The sequence below is a fragment of the Lissotriton helveticus genome, chromosome 12 (assembly GCF_964261635.1).
Source record: "Lissotriton helveticus chromosome 12, aLisHel1.1, whole genome shotgun sequence".
NCBI lineage: Eukaryota > Metazoa > Chordata > Amphibia > Caudata > Salamandridae > Lissotriton > Lissotriton helveticus.
The window spans coordinates 57,111,656-57,131,176 of record NC_136073.1 but is presented as its reverse complement, the minus strand read 5'-3'; the positions used below and the strand labels follow the sequence as shown (position 1 = coordinate 57,131,176).

At 42.3% G+C, this 19,521-nt stretch overlaps 1 long non-coding RNA gene across 1 annotated transcript; it reads right to left on the bottom strand.

Annotated features, from left to right (window-relative positions):
- Positions 1 to 545: 545 nt before the first annotated feature.
- On the bottom strand, positions 546 to 19,131 carry LOC144799403 (uncharacterized). Its single transcript, XR_013603807.1, has 3 exons — positions 18,749 to 19,131; positions 16,468 to 16,595; positions 546 to 799 (listed from the first exon to the last, which is right to left on the bottom strand). It is a non-coding gene; the product is annotated as an uncharacterized LOC144799403 (long non-coding RNA).
- Positions 19,132 to 19,521: the final 390 nt, after the last annotated feature.

The following is a 19,521-nucleotide window of genomic DNA, read 5'->3' as shown; positions in this document are numbered from 1 at the left end:
GTATTTCTGCAGTGAAGAATTTAAGTCTTTCCATAAACCGGTCCTTCCCACAGAAAAGGGAAGTGCACACAATAATTTACCACTTCCAGGCCACTAGGCAAATTTCTCTTTATATACAACCTGTGAGCAATTGGGTTATTGGTTGACTGGGGTGTGAGCCCTGGTCAAACAACAGCCACAATCCCTGACAGGGTGAACCACAGAAATCACTAAATTAACATTGGCTTAACCCTGGGTAGCTTGGCACAAAAAGCAGTCAGGCTGCATTTAGAGGCAAGGTGTAAAGCATTTATGCATCACACAAACAATAATAAAGTAAAATGACAAAGCATGAAAAATACCACACCTATTTAGAAAAAATAGTAAATTTTAATATATTATTTGACACTAAATTGACAAAAATGTATTCGTTACAAACCTAGTTATGAATTTCAAAATTTTGGAGTAAAAACTAGCACCCAAAAGATATCTAAAGACAATACGGTTTCTCCCAAAAGTTAAATATCTTTATTGAAGTACCAACCTGAATTTGTCCATATGCAGGGTTACCGGTGCACCTCATGCTCATCCTCAAAGGATATGGCAGATCAATTGGGTATTACATGAAGCTCCTTCTTTAGACTGTAATCATCAACTTGGGCAGTCAAGATGTGTTTAGGAATAGAATGTTGGTGAGAGAGTTCAGCAATGCCATGGTGACGTATGAACCTGCCCCACATTCATGCCATCACACTCTTATCTGTAGGAGTTATTCGTAGCTCTTTAGAGGGAGAATCAGAAGCTCTGTCCGCTTCTAACACTGTAAACAAATTAGCAGAGCAGTTCTGATTAGTCAGTCCTCAATCAACAGAAGGAATTGCAGATTACAAGGAATACCTAAACCCTGTTTTGCAGTGAGCATCATCTTTAGATAAGGATGACTTCAAGTGTCAATCATAAGAAGCAATGTTCAATTCCAAAGTCTTCCATTGACAAAAGGCGGGCATCAACCCACCATAAGCAGTGAACCAAATAACGTGCAAGTACAGTATTTTGTGCTCATTTCAAAATGTTAATTACCAGACATTGCATTGCCTACCAACTATTTTATATATGTAAGAAAATTGAAATTGCGTCAAGAGCAATGAAAGCTTGTAATGAACACACAAACCAGCAGCTAAGGGAAGCAGCATAGTCAGCAGCTGGCACTTGCACTGTATTCTATGTGCATTTAGGTAGTGCTTTATATCTCAAAGAAAACAATTACCTGTAACTACAGTTATCCAGTTTTGGTATCTTTCATCGATTCACATGCTTGAATCATTCCCCGTCACCGAAGCGGGAGTCCCACGGTAAAATACAAAAGCAGTGCCCTAAGTAAATAACAGTAGTAGGCTAAACGAAAGCCCACAGGCCTAAATCTTAATAGCCTATCTACATCATTATATGAAAAGAACCAAAAATTAGTTCCAATCAATAAGCTACCAGCACCCTCTAGAACCTTCCCAGCAGAGGCAGTTCTCCTCAGATGTTCTTAGCACAAGTGGGAAGTAGGAATCCCAAATCATAAAGAACTGTCTCGCCGGGGAGGAGGGTCGATGCATGTGAATGTATGAAAGATACCAATACTGGATAACTGTAGTTACAGGTAAGTAACTTTTTTCTTATCCAGTATTGGGGTACCTTTCATAGATTCACATGCCTGAATCAGAATAGCAAGCAGAAAGCTAAAAACAGTGTTTGTGGATGGTGGGAGACAAGGTTCATAAACTTCCAAAACGCATCCATAGAGGCCGGAACATTAGAAACTTAAATAAGCCTTTAAGAAATAGAATGCATATCAAGTAACATTACTTAAATAAGGCAAGATTACTAACACAAAGAAATATGCATATATTTAGCGGAAGAAACATATAAAATATGTCATATGAAACATTGCAGCATATAAGAGTGAAAATACCTGAATCTGAACTTAATGTTGAAGAATCGCTTGTCCTACAGCTTTTTATCCTTTTGTGCAGATTGCAGACAGTAGTGCTTCGTGAACGTGTGGACATTTTTCCATGTCGCAGCACGACAGATATTCTAAAAAAAGTCACTCCAGCAAACAATGCTGTAGTAGCAGCTACAGTCCTGGTAGAATGCGATTTAACCTTTCTCGGCAAAGGTTTGTTGGACTGGTCATGTCAGAAATAAATAGTAGAAGCCAACCATCTGGCTATTGTTGCCTTTGTTACTGCAGTCCCAAGTGTGGCTTGACCATAGGCCACGAACAATTGGTTGGATCGCCTGATATCCTTCGTCTTCTGTAAGTAGAATTTTAAACAACAACACTTAACGTCAAGAGAGTGTAATGCTCTCAGCTGGCATGGATGGATCCGGAAAGATAACTTTTAACTTTACTGGTTCATTCAAGTGAAATTGAGACAGTACTTTAGGGATGAATCTAGGATTTGTTCGAAGAGTTACGTAATCCTTAGTGAAATTTAAAAAGGGTTCTGTGATAGTGAAAGCTTGGATTTCACTAACCCTTCGTGCAGAAGTAAGGGCCAGCAGAATGGCAACCTTCCACTTGAGAAACTTGAGATGAGCTTTGTGGATAGGTTCAAATGGTCGTCTCATTAATTGCGCCAACACACTATTGAGTTCCCACTCTGGATGAGGTGTGCGTACTGGAGGGAAAGCTCAAAAAAGCCCCTTCATAAATTGATTGATAAGTGAAGATGAACAGAGAGAAGGTAGTTTGGAACTTTTCCTGAATCTGGAGAGAGCAACAAGATGAACCTTAATCGATGAAAATGCAAGTCCAGATTTGGCGAGGGACAATAAGTAAGGAACAATTTGTTCCACAGGAGCTTGAACAGGGTGAATGTTATTCACCTCGCACCATTAACAGAATCAATTCCACATTAAACGATAAGTCTTGACTGTACTCTGAGCACGAGACTTAGCTAAAATCTCACGACAGTCCTGAGAGATGTTAAGATCTTTGAATTCTAAGAAATCAGGAGCCATGCGTGCAAGCGCAGCGAATGTGGATCCGGATGAAGTACTTGACCCCTCTCTCTTGACAACATTGTGAGTGTCGGAATCAGGCGGATAGGTTTGTCCTGAGCTAGTAGAAGCAGCTCCTGGAACCAATATTGCCTTGGCCAACGGGGTGCAATCAGAATGGGACGACAGCCCTCTATCTTCATTTTGCCGAGCACTTTCGGAATCAAAGGTATTGGGGGAAAAGCGTATGCACAAATCCCCGACCATCTCATGGACAGGGCATTCCCCCTTGATCCCTGTTGACGTAACCTGCTGGCATAATATTGGCATTTCCTGTTTTCCTTCTTTGCAATTATATCCAGTGCTGGTTTTCCCCAAATTTGAAAGATTCTGTTCACCTGCTTCTGCTCCAGTTCCCGTTTGTGACAGCCCAATAGAGACCTGCTCAGCGTGTCTGCCAGAGAATTGTGGAGCCCCTTGACGTGTTCTGCCCTTACGGTTATCTTGTGGAATGTGACCCATTCCCACAATTCCTAAGCCTCCTGCGAAAGAGACGGCGATTTTGTTTCTCCGGGTTTTTTGATATAATACATGCTGGTCGTTTTGCCGGTACGGACCAGCTATGAGGAATCTGCAATCCTCGGGAGGAATGCCTGCAGAGAAAGAAAGATGGCACGAAGCTCCAATCTGTTGATATGCTGTTGACTGTATTCTTGAGACCATTTTCCTTGAATCTGTAAATCTTGCAGATGGCCTCCCAATCCCTCCATGGAAGCGTCGGTTGTTAAAACAAATTCTGGAGTAGTTGGTAGGAAAGTGAGGCCTGGAGCCATGTTCGCTGTCTGAGACCACCAAAGCAGAAAATCGATCATGCGTGACGTGACCCTGATGGAGTCGTTGAATGATCCTACGGCCTGTTGCCATTGGAGGTGTAATTCCTCCTGAAGAGGTCTCATTCTGAGCCGTGCCAAGGGTATGAGGTTTATTGCAGATGAACGCATGCCCAGAAGAGAAGCAAACATCCGGACAGAACTGACCTTTTTGAGATTGAAATTGCCAATTTTTGAAGACGTAACTGGCGGTCCTTTGACAAGAATGCTTTGCACTGTATCGTGTCCAGCATTGCCCCAGAAAAGGAATATTTGGAGAGGATGCAGCTGTGACTTGTTCTAGTTGAGAGTGAGGCCTAGAGTCGAAAAGACTGACTGAAGGTATTTATAGAGCGCACTACTGCCGAGGCGTCTTGGCACCGAGTAATGTGATTAAACATAATGGCCGGCATGTTCAAGGTTGGGAAAAGAGCCATGTTTTAATTTCCTTCCTGAAGACAGATCTATTTGGTAAAAGTCTCAGGTGTGTAGGCAATGAGTTCCAAAGTTTGGATGCCAAGAAAGAGAAGCATATTTCGTCACACTTTACTCTCTTTATCTTAGGGAATTGTACCAGGCCAAGGGTGGCCGACCTTAAAGATTGTGATGGTACGTAATGGGAAAACAGGGATTGCACATCCTCGGCCCCACCACCAAACAAAGCTTTATGCACCAGGCAGCGGTTTTTAAAATCAACACGTCGTTGGACTGGGATAGATTTTTAAAATCAACACGTCGTCGGACTGGGAGCCAGTGAAGTTGTTTTATATCGTTCGATGTAGGGAGATGTAGACATGTTGTGATAGCATCTTCGGCTGCCTGGTCCGAAGGACCTTTGAGCAGCCAATTGTCGGGATAAGGGAACACTTGTATTCCTTGAGATCTCAATGTTGCTGCTACTGGTGCCAGACATTTCATGAAGATTCTTGGTGCCAATTTCAGCCCGAATGGGAGCACCTTGAACTGATAGTGGACGCCAGCCACTGTGAATCGAAGATATTTGCGATGCTTGGGATGTAAAAGTCCGCATCTTCCAGATCCGGAGAAGCCATAAAATCCCCTTTGTTTAGACAGCTTCAAACTTCGGAAAGTGTGACCATCCGGAAACATTGCTTTTTGAGTAATTTGTTGAGGCTGCAGAGATCCAGGATCGGGCGCCACTCCCCTGACTTCTTGATGAGGAAGAAACAAGAATAGAACCCAGTTCCTCTTTGAGACGATGGAACCTTTTCTATTGCATTTTTGCAGAGCATTTTTAAGGCTTCTTTGATCAGTAAGTGAAGACGAGGGGAGGGGGACCCCTGGGCTGGGTAGTAGGTGGCTGTTTGATGAATTCCAGAGTGTGACCGTTGTGTACTAAGTCGAGAACCCATCGGTCCGAAGTAATCTGTTGCCACCTGTGGGCAAAAGCTGAAAAATTTACGTCCACGGGGAGGGAGGGAACGATTACTGGCGTCCTGCATAAATCATTGCTTCTTGTTGGTATCGCGACCTTGATTGTTCGATCGCCTTCGACCACCCTGACGGGAGAAACTAGCCGAAGAGGATTGGCGGTAAGGCTGTCTATACTGTGTCTGATACTGCCTATTTTGTGGATTTTGATATCCTCCTCTTGAAGCAAAACCACGTCCTCTTGCACCTCTGAATGATCCACACCTGTATTGTAGAGCGCCCAGCGATTTAGCAGTATCAGTATCCGTTTTATAGCAAGGAGGGCCGCATCAATGTGCTCACCAAATAAGGATTCTCCATCATAGGCCAGGTCTAAGATATTTGTCTGTACTTCTGGCCTAAAAGCTGTGGCTTTAAGCCATCCCTGGCGTCTAAGTACTGCAGCACTGGCAAGTTGACGAAAGTTGGTGTTTGCAATGTCCAGAGCGCAATCTGATCTCAGATGCGGCTCGTTCTCCTCCAAAAGGATCTTCCTTGCATCTGGTTTACAGTCATCAGGGATGAGGTCAATAAATTCCGCCAAATCTGACCACATCTGACGGTCATAACGGCGAGTATTGACAGAGAATTCGCAGCTTTAATATAGGCTGCTGCTATAGTGGAAACTTTTTGCCTATAAGGTCTAGCCTCCGTCCTTCCTGATCAGGCGGTGTTGTTAAGGGCGTAGCCGGGTTTTTGGATCTTTGTTGGGCGGCTTGCAATATCACTGAATCTGGTCGGGGATGACCAATCCAGCAAGATGGAGTATCAGGAGGAGCAAAGTCCTTTTTCTCAATGCGAGGGAGTACAGCCAGAATGGAAGCAGGCGTTTTCATAATCTTAATTCCTTCGTTCCAGATATAATCAATGATAGGAACGCTTGTGTGATTTTTCTATACCCTTCTTTGAAATCATGTAAAAAGCAATCCGTGTGCTCTACAGTAACTGGCAATTGAAATCTAGATGCCGCTTGTATCAAGTTATGAAAACCCCGGATGTCCTCAAGGGGAGAATCCTAAGGCTGAGGAATGGGTGGAGAAGGCATTGGTATGACCTAATCGTCCCAAGGATCTGTGATAGGCACCTTGTAAGGTAACCCACCCTCTTCAACCTCTTCCTCCGATGATGTGTCATGGTGTACTTGTTCAGATGGACCAAAAGGGTGAGGCTGCGAAGCAGGAACCTCGGTCTGACATAACGAATCCGGCACCTCCACTGGCGGAGGTGGATTTTCTGGTACAGCCTGTTGTGGGGGAAACCCTTGACGGTAATCCGCCAGCATGGCTTGGAGAGCCTGAATGAGCGTAGGAGGAAGATGACGCATCTCTCTGTGACACGACTCCCTTCTGGGAAGTCTATGATATGGTGTAGTAAGATTTTCCTGATAATAGTGTTCCTGGTATTCCTCATCATCATCTTCTTGGCACTGGATGTTAGGCTCAGAAGGGTGGTGAGCTATGCCAAATGGTCCCTCGTCATCTTCGTCGTCATAATCCTCATCTTCGACGTAAGTTTCCAAGATGTGAGATGGCAAGAGAGGAGATAGTTTACTGTAATCCTGCCTCTAAGTTTTCAACTGAAAATAAGTATATGAAATGAGCGTAGTGTGTGATGGCTGAGAGACTGGTAAAATTGTCGTAGGCGAAGTCTTTGTCAACGGACTCCTCATCGACGGGCTCTTCGCAGGGGGGGCTCCTCTTGGATGGAATCATCGTCAATGGGCTCCTCGTCAACTGAATCATCGTTGATGGGCTCTTTGTTGACGGGACTGTCGTCGATGGGACTGTCGTCGACGGGACTGTCGTCGACGGGACTGTCGTCGACGGGACTGTCGTCGACGGGACTGTCGTCGACGGGACTGTCGTCGATGGGACTGTCGTCGACGGGACTGTCGTCGACGGGACTGTCGTCGATGGGACTGTCGTCGATGGGACTGTCGTCGATGGGACTGTCGTCGATGGGACTGTCGTCGATGGGACTGTCGTCGATGGGACTGTCGTCGATGGGCTCTTTGTCGACGGGACTGTCGTCGATGGGCTCTTTGTCGACGGGACTGTCGTCGATGGGCTCTTTGTCGACGGGACTGTCGTCGATGGGCTCTTTGTCGACGGGACTGTCGTCGATGGGCTCTTTGTCGATGGGACTGTCGTCGATGGGACTGTCGTCGACGGGCTCTGTCGACGGGACTGTCGTCGATGGGCTCTTTGTCGATGGGACTGTCGTCGATGGGACTGTCGTCGACGGGACTGTCGTCGACGGGACTGTCGTCGACGGGACTGTCGTCGACGGGACTGTCGTCGACGGGACTGTCGTCGACGGGACTGTCGTCGACGGGACTGTCGTCGACGGGACTGTCGTCGACGGGACGGTCGTTGGCAGGACGGTCGTTGGCAGGACGGTCGTTGGCAGGACGGTCGTTGGCAGGACGGTCGTTGGCAGGACGGTCGTTGGCAGGACGGTCGTTGGCAGGACGGTCGTTGGCGGGACGGTCGTCGGCGGGACGGTCGTCGGCGGGCTCGTCGGCGGGCTCTTCATCGACTGGACTGTCGATGGCTCTTCCTCGACGGGACTGTCGTCGACGTGCTCTTAGTCGACGTGACTGTCGTCGACGGGCTCTTCGTCAACGGGACTGTCGTCGACTAGCTTTTCGTCAATGGGACTGTCGTCGACGGGGACATCACTGAAGTAATTATCGACGGGACAGTCGTTGAGGACAGTCAATGCAGTAGACGTCGATGAGATAGACTTTAAAGATAAAAGTACCTTCGTCGCCGATGGTACCTTTGTGGATGAGCTCGACGTCGACACGGTCGTCGACGGTGTTTTGGATGATGAACTCTTCGTCGACGAGTCTTTAAGAACAGGTTTCTTAGACATGACAGAGATCTTAGTAGATAAAATTGGTGAAGAAATGGCCATTGTCGAGACAGTAGCCATCGACAAGGGGGCAGCAGAAGTCACGTAAACCGTCTACGATGGAACTAGTGTGAGAGTTTTAACCTGAAGTTTACTCACGGTTTTAGAAGTTGAAGGTCTCTTGGATTCCTCAGAGGGCGAAGACAGCGTTGACCCAGTGGAAAGCTTAGGTGACTTCTGTGAATGGTCAGAAACATCATGGGAAGCCTTATGATGTTTTCTTCCCTCACTGGAAGAGCAGTCATGGGATCTAGCCCTCTTACTTGAAATTGAGGTCTTATCATCCCCTTAGCCAAAAAGATTTGAGCCATAAGAGTAGTCTTGCCTCCCTATCCCTTAGAGTTATAGTAGGGAAAGTACAGCACATCCTACAATCCTTAGCAACATGCTTCGGATGAAGGCAGTAAATGTAGTCCTTGTGCTGGTCATCCACATGGACCCTCTTCTTCTCACAAGTCCTGCAGGGTCTAAAAATTGCCTTTTTATCAGACATCCTGAAGAAATGAAGTGAAGAACTGAGTAGACACTCAGGGAGACTCCCTCCCACATGACGTGCAGTGAAAATCTGAGGAGAACTGCCTCTGCTGTGAAGGTTCTAGAGGGTGCTGGTAGCGGATTGGTTGGAACTAATTTTTGGTTCTTTTCATATAATGATGTATATAGGCTACTAAGATTTAGGCCCTTGGGCTTTCTTTTAGCCTACTACTGTTATTTGCTTAGGGCACTGCTTTTGTATTTTACCGTGGGATTCCCACTTCGGCGACGGGGAATGATTCAGGCATGTGAATCTATGAAAGATACCCCAATACGTCTCGTAAGGTTAAGAAATTACAAGGGGAAATTGCGCTATTGGAACTGGAAATTAAGGAACTGAACCTCCCCGAAGCCACTGAAAAAAACTATGAAATTCTGAAAGGGGTACTAGAGAAACATCAAAAAGATATTAAACAACGCAAAGCTCGCAAGATCAAGCGAGATGAGATTGATTACAATCAAGGTAGGGTTTTTACCTACGCCCGAAAATATGATCATCTAGTAGACAAGGGCACTAAGGGAACAATGACAAGCCCAGAATCAGACCCCAGCCAGTTCAGGTTCGACATCCTTGGAGACCCTTCCAAGTGAAAATGAAGGTATCTCATCTGATGACACTGCACAATGTAGTGCTTTTTTAAGGGAGGTGAAAAGGAAAAAACGGGGAGACAGAGACCAATCAAGACAAAAGGCAAATACAACACAAGGACAAGGAGGGGAAAAAGGGGAGGATCCAAATGCAGGAAGACAGGGGATGAGATTGAGATCTTGGAGGAAATAATAGATATGGGGAATGAATGTAATGGTGTACAAGTGGTGAATCTCAGTGACAAAATACTATCACCCGATATGATTTCTGTACTTGAACGTGGTATGGGTTTCTGCCCAAAGGAACAGGGGGATATTCACAAATCTATAATTGACCTATTCAAATTCACAAGAAAATTAAAATTGAAGAAACATTTTGATTGTATTGAAACTGTGAATAAAAGCATAGAAACAGAACCCCCTAATGTGACTCGTGTGATACCTACCATTCAAGATATAAGAGACTATGAAATATTGTTATCCATAGTGGATGATGACAGAGACCATATGTCAATAGATGAATTGTTATTTGACCATGAGATAGAACCGGATAACACCATTTCGAGTGGCCTACATAATAAATCACAATGGACTCCGACTTTACCTAGTGGTAATAGTGTTGACATGTTTCACAAGTTAGTCACTGAAGATTTATATAACCACTTAAAACACAATAGAAGACATAGAAAGTTTTCAGACAACCTAAATAAACATGAACGCCAAGCATTAGTGGAACTGTGCAAACTACCCGATGTTACCATCAAGGAGGCGGACAAAGGTGGCAACATCGTGGTAATGAGCACGACTAACTATAATACCGAGATACTCACACAACTGAGAGATACAACCTATTATGAGAAACTATCATCAAATCCAATGGGACAATTAAAAGTCGACATCAATACCCATCTAGAAAAATGGTGGCAGGAGGGTCTCATTAGCAGGGAAGAACTGACATACCTAAAAGTGGATAAACCAAGGTTCCCCTGCATATATTCTTTACCCAAAATACATAAAAACGCCCTATATCCACCAGGGAGACCGATCATTTCCAGAATTGGGGGTCCCACTGAGAGATTGTCGCAATATGTAGACAACTTTTTACAGCCACTTGTATGCAACTTACCAGCATATATCAGAGATACGAAGCACATACTAAGTATTCTGTCGGATGTAACTTGGGAAGATGGCATGATCATGGCAAGCTTAGATGTTACTTCACTATACACTAACATCAGAACAGACCTGGGTCTCCTGGCAGCCAGGAAATTTCTTGAAAAAAGGCCAGCGTCTCAGTGGGCACACACTGAGATGCTTATGGACATGATGAACCTAATACTACTAAACAATGTTTTTCTTTTTGAAACTACATGGTATCGTCAAAAACAGGGAGTAGCCATGGGCTCCAGATTCTCTCCTTCCTATGCGAACCTGTTTATGGGCAGGTTTAAGGAGGAGTGGATCTGGGGGCCGCATGGCGCGAAGTGGAATGAACACATCATTTACTGGGGTCGCTATATAGACGACTGTCTTTTAATCTGGTCTGGAGATATGGATAGCCTTTTACATTTCTGTGAATTCTTAAATTCAAATTTGATGGGTATACACTTAACTCACTCCATAAGCACTACCCAACTAGAATTCTTAGATTTATCTCTATTCATTGAAGATAACAAAATACAAAGTAGACTTTACAGGAAACCAACATCGTGTAATGCCCTTCTACATGCCGGGAGCTCACATCCCAGGCACCAGATCCAATCCATCCCCTTTGGAGAATTTACTCGAGCAAGGAGAAATTGCAGTAAAGATGATGACTTTTCTAGATGTAAGAACAACATGAAAAATAGATTTCGAGCGAGAGGGTACAACATGGACATGATCACAAAGGCGGAACAGAGGATTGATAAAACCTCTAGAGAGTCAACGCTACGCGATAAGCAGAGAGAGGTTAACTCAACAACTAAAATCAGACTCATTACCAACTATGATGATGCAGCAATCATATTGAGGAACAGTATGAGAAAACATTGGTGGATTCTAAAGAATGATAAATCCTTAAACCAATATATCACAACGAATCCCCTAATCACATATAGAAAGGGGAGGACTATAAAATCCTGGATAAGTCCAACCTACCCTACAAAAACTAAAACAGCTCCAGACTGGCTAACACAAAAAAGTATTGGTTTCCACAAATGCGGAACCTGCAAACTTTGTCCCATGGCCCTGAACAAAACCAAAATATTCCATAATTATATGGGAAGAGAATTCACGATCAAACAACTACTCAACTGCAATAGTTGCTTTGTAGTTTACATGATCAATTGCAAATGTGGCAGCTTCTATATAGGCAGTACAAAAAGGGCTCTCAAGGATAGAATCTTTGAACATGTAAGAGCCATCAAACATCATGATACGAGATATAATACTGCCACACACATCAATCAATGTCCCTCTCAAGGCAAGAATAAAACTATCAGCTTCTGCGCTATAGACCAGGTAAAAAATGATCCAAGAGGGGGGAATAGAGAATTGGCCTTAAGACGTAGGGAGGCATCATGGATACTCATTATGCGTGCAGTAGAGCACGGGATGAACTCAGACCAGGAACTGCACTACTATTTGGGTAACTGATACATATAATCGGAATACATAGTTCAGTGAATCGCGACAGTATGAGTAATGTACTTATGTAACTGTACCATATATTTCTAAACAACTGCTATACATGTTTTTGTACCCTCAATTACTATGTAATGAACTCTTAGGCACTATTCCAATATGTACTAGGAGTGCTCAAAATACATAATTTCTCTATTGGATATGTAGACAATCTTGTAAATTTAAGAATTGTTTTCGATTTAGATCAACAATGTACAGTTTTGATATTGTCTACATGTCCTTGGCCTCACAGTTTTAATTTTTATATCACATGGTGACGAGCACCTGATTATTCTTCTCACACGCACTATATTTAATCCGGTTATTTTCAGGATCGGCACGTATCCGCTTTGGTTTGCACTCGGTTTGAATTTACAACTAGAGCACATATTATCTAGGAACACAATGATTCGCTCATACGAGGGACACCTGTATAACATGGCTGACATATCGCTGAACGTTTTACATAGTGACCAACGAATATGGGCGAGGAGCCGGAAGTATAAGTATTACTTCCGGTTCAATGGACGCTGACTTTCAAAATACGGAAGTACGCGCCTTACTTGGTGCATAATACGCTGCCGTGGAACTCCGAAAATATTGGAGGTAAGATGCCTAGACATTAAGTCCTCTGGCACTTTAGATAATTTTCAAACACGTTGAGATGTTATTATCCACTGAACTAATATAGTTCTTTTTTGTTGTACTCGGTAGCGGGGAAATTTTCCTTCAATAATATCACTGGAGGAACGATCCCATTACTATTCCGGATTGCTGGATTGGGATAATTACTTCATATCGCTACGGGGACCCAAATATTTACCCAATTGGAGGTAAGCTCGTTACCACAATAGTTGAAAATACTGGAATTTAAGACGTGCTCACCATAATGATAGTTTATTACAAAATATATCCTCCTATGTAAATTTCTAGAAACGCCAGTGACATTGAGACCGAGACCAGATAATGATTTCTTCACCCATGCCATAATAGGCCGGGTCGGAATTACAACCAGCCAGAAGGTACGTGGCTACATGGTACATGGCATCTAATAATGTTAGTGTGTTCTTCAATAATTGATATGCTAACTGATCAGTCCTCTCGAAAATATAATACATATCATAACTTGGTTATTACAGGCATAAAAGTTAATAAGCATTGAATATCAGGTAAGCCTGAGTATACGTACTCAGCACTATAATAATTAATGGTCTATCACTTTTTCACAAATACCAATCTCGATTTTTTTATTTTATTTTTTATTTTATTATTTTTTTATATATATATTTTTTTATATACTTGGCACGGATAATCACTGAATGATGCATATTACGGGATAATGTCTATGGGGTGAGCACAAGATCACCATAATTTTGCGTTAAGCTACCATAAATTGACCTACATCATGAACTGTGGGGCATTCTATCTTCTCTTCAACTGAGAGATTTCACCCTTTTTTTCCTATGGGAGTATACTACTAATCTCCCGCCTCCTTGGTTATTCGCTTTTGAATGTATAAATCTAATGTTCAGGGATACACATGTAAAATGTTATCTCTCACTTGCCGTTATGTAAATATTAGGACTAGATGTATGCTTGATAAAGAAGAGATAAGTTATCACGCAACTCCAATATTCTGTATTGTATCTTTTCCCAGCCCTGATGAAGTCGTGGGTTCCTGCCCAATCGACGAAACACGTGTTGGCTGGACTTGGGGAAAGCCTTAAAGATTAAATGAAAAACAATTTCCACCGGACCTCTATGTTTATTTTGTTGTGAAATGATATATCATATCAAACTTTAATGTTGATTAGTTTATGTTGGTGTGATAGGTTTTTGAACATATATACCCCAATACTGGTTAAGATGCCTTACCCCTCAGGTATCACAATATTCCTATGGAATGAAGCCTGCATATATAACAAGAGCTATGGGGTAATGTTTAAATGTCATGCTTGAGGTCCACAGTTGTGCTCTTACTGCGTTTGGTTGCTGTGCCTATGCTTTGATTAGAAGCCAAAAAACAGATAGGGTGTAAGCATTAGATAGTGTATGTATGGTTAGAAATTCTGCAAGTGTTGCCTGTGTGATAAGCTTTTTAGTCACCCATTTATGGCAGTCTGTTCAAAGTATCGCTACCACCGTGTAGCTATTCCTATGCATGGGGTTATGACAGACGTTCACATTCATTTTGGGCATTGGAAGTATCCAGAAGTGACGGGGGTACGGTAGGGATGTTAAATCATGTATCAAATGTAGTATTGGCTCAACAGTCCACATGAGTGTCACTGAAGCAACCCTTGGACATTTTTCAACATGGGGTTGAATAGGCTCTTATTAACCACTTCCATGCTAATGACAAGGCCAGCTCGTCATGCAGTTTACTGGAGCTGTGCTTATGACGAGCTGACCTGGTCATGAACAATGGGAATCCAGCCTCCTCAGCACCCAGCGGGAATTGCCTTAGCATTGAAGGTGTTAATCCACCCAGGAGTGGCAAGGGCCCACTTATATATATGCAGACATTATACAACCAGCTACAGTAAATGATCTGGTGGGTCCCCCACGGAGAGACAGACACTATTTGGCCTGCCATACATGCCAGAGAAATCTACCTAGGGGTGTCAGGGGGTTACCAACAGGTATGGGCTTTGTACAGTCCGCTGTGGTAAGGGATCAGCCTATAGGAAAGGGAGATTATACAATCAGCCATATGTGCTCAGCTGGTTCTACTCAGCAGCGGCAATTAAGCAGCCATTGTGCTACCAATCATAGTATATGCTCTGAGGATTTCCCATTGGAATGGCAAAGGAGCAACCCATAGGACAGGCCATATGATAAGCAACGGATGTATGACGTTACAACGCATACTTTTACCACGCCTACCATTACCACGCATTTTTTACAACGCATGATCCATGACAACGCATACCATTACCACGCATGTATTTACAACGCATATACCTTTACAACGCATACAATTACAACGTAAGTATTGGTAAGTATATAATATTTTTTAATATTTAATTTATTTAAAATTAATGTAATGTAATTTATTTTAATTTAATTAATTTAATTTAATTTAATTTAATTAATTTAATTTAAAATAATTTATTTTAATTAATTTAATTAATTTATTTTAATGTAATTTAAATTTAAACCCAAAACTGACCTTGAACCCAAAAAATACCCCTTTTACCCAAAAACTCAAAACTGACCCTGAACCCTAAAAATACCCCTTTACCCAAAAACCCAAGACTGACCCTGAACCCTAAAAATACCCTTTTACCCAAAAACCCAAAACTGACCCTGAACCCTAAAAATACCCCTTTACCCAAAAACCCAAAACTGACCCTGAACCCTAAAAATACCCATTTACCCAAAAACTGACCCTGAACCCTAAAAATAACCCTTTACCCAAAAACTGAAAACTGACCCTGAACCCTAAAAATACCCCTTTACCCAAAAACTGAAAACTGACCCTAAACCCTAAAAATACCCCTTTACCCAAAAACTGAAAACTGACCCTGAACCCTAAAAATACCCCTTTACCCAAAAACTGAAAACTGACCCTGAACCCTAAAAATACCCCTTTACCCAAAAACTGAAAACTGACCCTGAACCCTAAAAATACCCCTTTACCCAAAAACTGAAAACTGACCCTAAACCCTAAAAATACCCCTTTACCCAAAAACTGAAAACTGACCCTAAACCCTAAAAATACCCCTTTACCCAAAAACTGAAAACTGACCCTAAACCCTAAAAATACCCCTTTACCCAAAAACCCAAAACTGACCCTGAACCCAAAAAATACCCCTTTACAAAAAAAACCAAATAATTTTTTTAATAAAATAATATACTTACCAATACTTACGTTGTAATGGTATGCGTTGTAAAAGTACCTGCGTTGTAAATACATGCGTGGTAATGGTATGCGTTGTCATGGATCCTGCGTTGTAAAAAATGTGTGGTAATGGTAGGTCGTGGTAAAAGTTGCGTTGTAAAGGTTGTATACCATAAGCAACCCTTCTAAATGGTGTGACGAGTGCACCCAGGTGTAGCAGAGGTTGAAACAATGACAATAAGCATCATAATCAGCCAAGGTAGATGCTATGAGGAGTTGTCCCAGCTGCTGGGAGAAGCATTTAGAAATGGGCATTATACAGAGAGCCATATTATATGGTTGATAATGAAGGCTGCAAGGGAGCAACAACATAAATGGGCAATATTTTGTCAACCACACTACATATGCAGAGTTGCACACGCGGGAGAGAAAAAATACCCAAGAATTCAGACATTTACATGGATGTCGTTGGTCCACTCCGGAGCATTATAAGCAGAACTCTTAAGCATAGAAGACATCAAGGAGCATATGAGAGGGCATCTCTGTTGTTCTGCCAAAAGAATACAATTTAGGTTACTTAACAAGAAATGGAGGAGGACATGGGTATGGAGCGAGGAAAGACAACACAAAGGTGACCTTTTCACTTACCACGTTAACTGAATGCCAATGATGGATGCACAGACAGGAGGGGATAAATAGAGCAATGGCACTTGATCATGTCAGGTAGTCAAGCGAGCTATGAGACCAGGTGCCAACAAGGCGGCCACTGTATACAGCTACGAGTAAAGCAGAGAGAAATGATAGGTTAGCAGACCATGAGAAAACAGACCAACCCACGTGTATTCTGTAATATCACTAAAGTTGAGAGAGAGAGTAAACAGTGAAGCATAGCATGGTCATCATCTGCCACACTCGGGCACAGCACCATTTGTTTACCTAATAAAAGCCTACAAAGGATCAAACCATTAAGATTGTGTCTGGGTCATTCTGTGCACCCTCTAAAGAGGTTAAGCAAGCGACATGACCCTATCTTTAGCACCATCTGGCTAGGCAGTTTGAGCACTTGCTTAGATGTGCTGAAGGAACAAGCTAGGGTGCCTTGTAGGTAAACACATAGAAGCCAGATCCAAAGCTGCCTGGCCACCCTCCACAGTAAATTGCCCACCTGGAGGGGAGAAAGTTATTTAGCCAAGCTAAAGATAGCAAAACTTTGCATGATCATAATAAAACAAGCGTGAGAAACCTCAAATGAATACCTCACTTCAAGTTTCTATAACACTGTCATCATTGGCCAACAGCCCTTCAAACTTGGAAGTGTTGATTGTGTCTCTGTAATGTAACAGGAAAATGAATCTTCTCATTGTATACATGTTTGTATCAAGCTTGAGGTACGAAGCCTTTGAGCTTGGATGGCACTCACATACTTCTGTTTGCTATTGTGCTAATCCGATTCTTATTGGATGGACACATTCAGACAGGATTCACAGCTTGCCTTTAAGAGGAACACAGTCATTTGGTGGCAACCAAGGGTAGTAAAATGACACCCAGTCACCAAAATCTCAGGGGGAGTGGGAGTGATCTCAGGCTTTCCTTGATCCCCCTGATCACATCCTGCGATAGCACGCTTATCACCTTTCACGCTTCAATACTTTACTTTCTGTAGAGTGGCTTGTGGGAAGGCAAGATGTGAAACTACAAACAGTAAAGTGGCTACTAGAACCGTATATCCTTTCTTTTTTTTTTTACAGTTTGGTTTTCCCTGGTAGAAAAGGGACTGCTGGGACGACCCTTGGCTACCTCTTATTAACCACAAACAACTGCTAACTCTATAGACTGCATAACAAGCCCTGGAAATTCACCGATCATAAAAGCTCACGCATCACAAACCCAATCGTATGAAAGCGTGCGCTTTTATCTGTTAGTTTTAGAAAGTGAATGGGCCACTTTTTGTTTTTAAACATCCATTGAAGGTTTAAGGCTACTGTGTGTTAATATTCTGACATAACATTTTTTTATACCCCGATTAAGGCTATAGTTCCTGTAATGACACTTGTAATAAAAGTTAGTTTGACATCACATCCACTGCTCTACAGTTATAGTGAAAGGGCCACTGATTTGATGACCTGGCTTTAAGGTAATGGAAGAGTAAATCAGGGGCCTATTCACTTCGAAATAAATAATGAACCAATGATTTTATAAAAAAACAAAGTAATTTGCTAAGATGAAGAGCGGCTGCTATTCCTGACCATGTAAAAAATTTGTCAGGCGCAGAAAACATTTTTCATCAGTGACGCTCAATCAAATGGAATCCTTTAAAACACAGAAAAAGGTTCTTGCTACCTCTAAATTGTATTTTGCCATTCTCAGTAGCTACCACCAAATACTAAAAGTTTAATACCATTTTTTTCAGTTACAGTATTAATATGTTCCGAAAGCTATAAAAATACATAAAGCACCATCAATGTACAATTCTTACAAACCACCTAATGCTATTAAATGAAGAGTTTACATTTTGAAAATAGTTGTGGCTGCTACAATTGAGTCATTGCCCACATATATTGGCTTGGGGACTGGTTTCTTTTGACAACACTGTCTGGCAACCAGTCTTAACATGACCCTAGTTCATCATTACTGCCCATTTCGTGCAATGTTTTTTTTTGTGACACCTTGAAGTGCATGAGGCACATGCTCTGGCCCATACAGATCTCTCCTCCCCAAACGTTTGACCCAATCTTACTCCACCTTCCCTATTTCTTTTCTCCACTGCTTACTAAATTATTTCCTATTCACATTTTATTTGGGCACTAATTTCAACCATAGTTGGAAACTTTACTGAGGTCTGACATCCTGTATGTAATTAAGGAGAAACAAATCATACTTTTATACAAATGAATGCATTACTATGAAAATAAATGTTTTAAGGACCCACCTCAGAGACACGTCTCGATTCATGGTATTGTTTGTGGTCTCATTCACTTCACACCCTGAGGGTGTGGTGTTGACTTTCCTGAAGAATACTAGCATTTACTCCACTTCAGTCAAGTTTCAGAATCGTCTGCAATGCTGGGTTGGATGTAGGGTCTCATTACGTCTCTTCTAATTTAGAGCACAAATCTTCTTGCAATTTAAATGGCAAAAGCACCTCTGTCTTCTGTGACAGCCGGCCAAACCAACATCAGTTCTGCCACACAAGTCATAGGTGAGTTTTCATCTTGGTCCCTCAGACTCCAACCATACCTAAAACTTAGATTGGTAATCAAGCATCTTCGATAGTTCTGCTTGTGAGGTTGATACAAAGTGACATTCCAACACCCAGCTGTCTCCTCTACTTACTTAGTGACTTTTGCTGTTGGAAAGAAGACTGGAGATGCCTTTAGTTATAAGCAAGTTAAGCAAGTTCACCAAACATAATTTGAACAAATAAAGAGGAGATTCATCTTTTTTCTTCCCTCAATAACAAGATTCCAGTTACTGAAAGAGCAAAACTCCTGAAAGCAAGACTCCACACAAGTTCACTTCCCAGCTTCATGTTCCCTCTCTGGCACCCTTCCCACAATTTTTTTAATTTGACTAATATTTATTTTGCCATGTTTTCTGCTCTAGCGGTTTGTACATTAGGAGAAGACAGGAGCTTTTTTTGTTATGCAGTATCTTTTCTTGCTGTTTATTTACAGCTTTTCAACAGACTACATGCACCTTAAT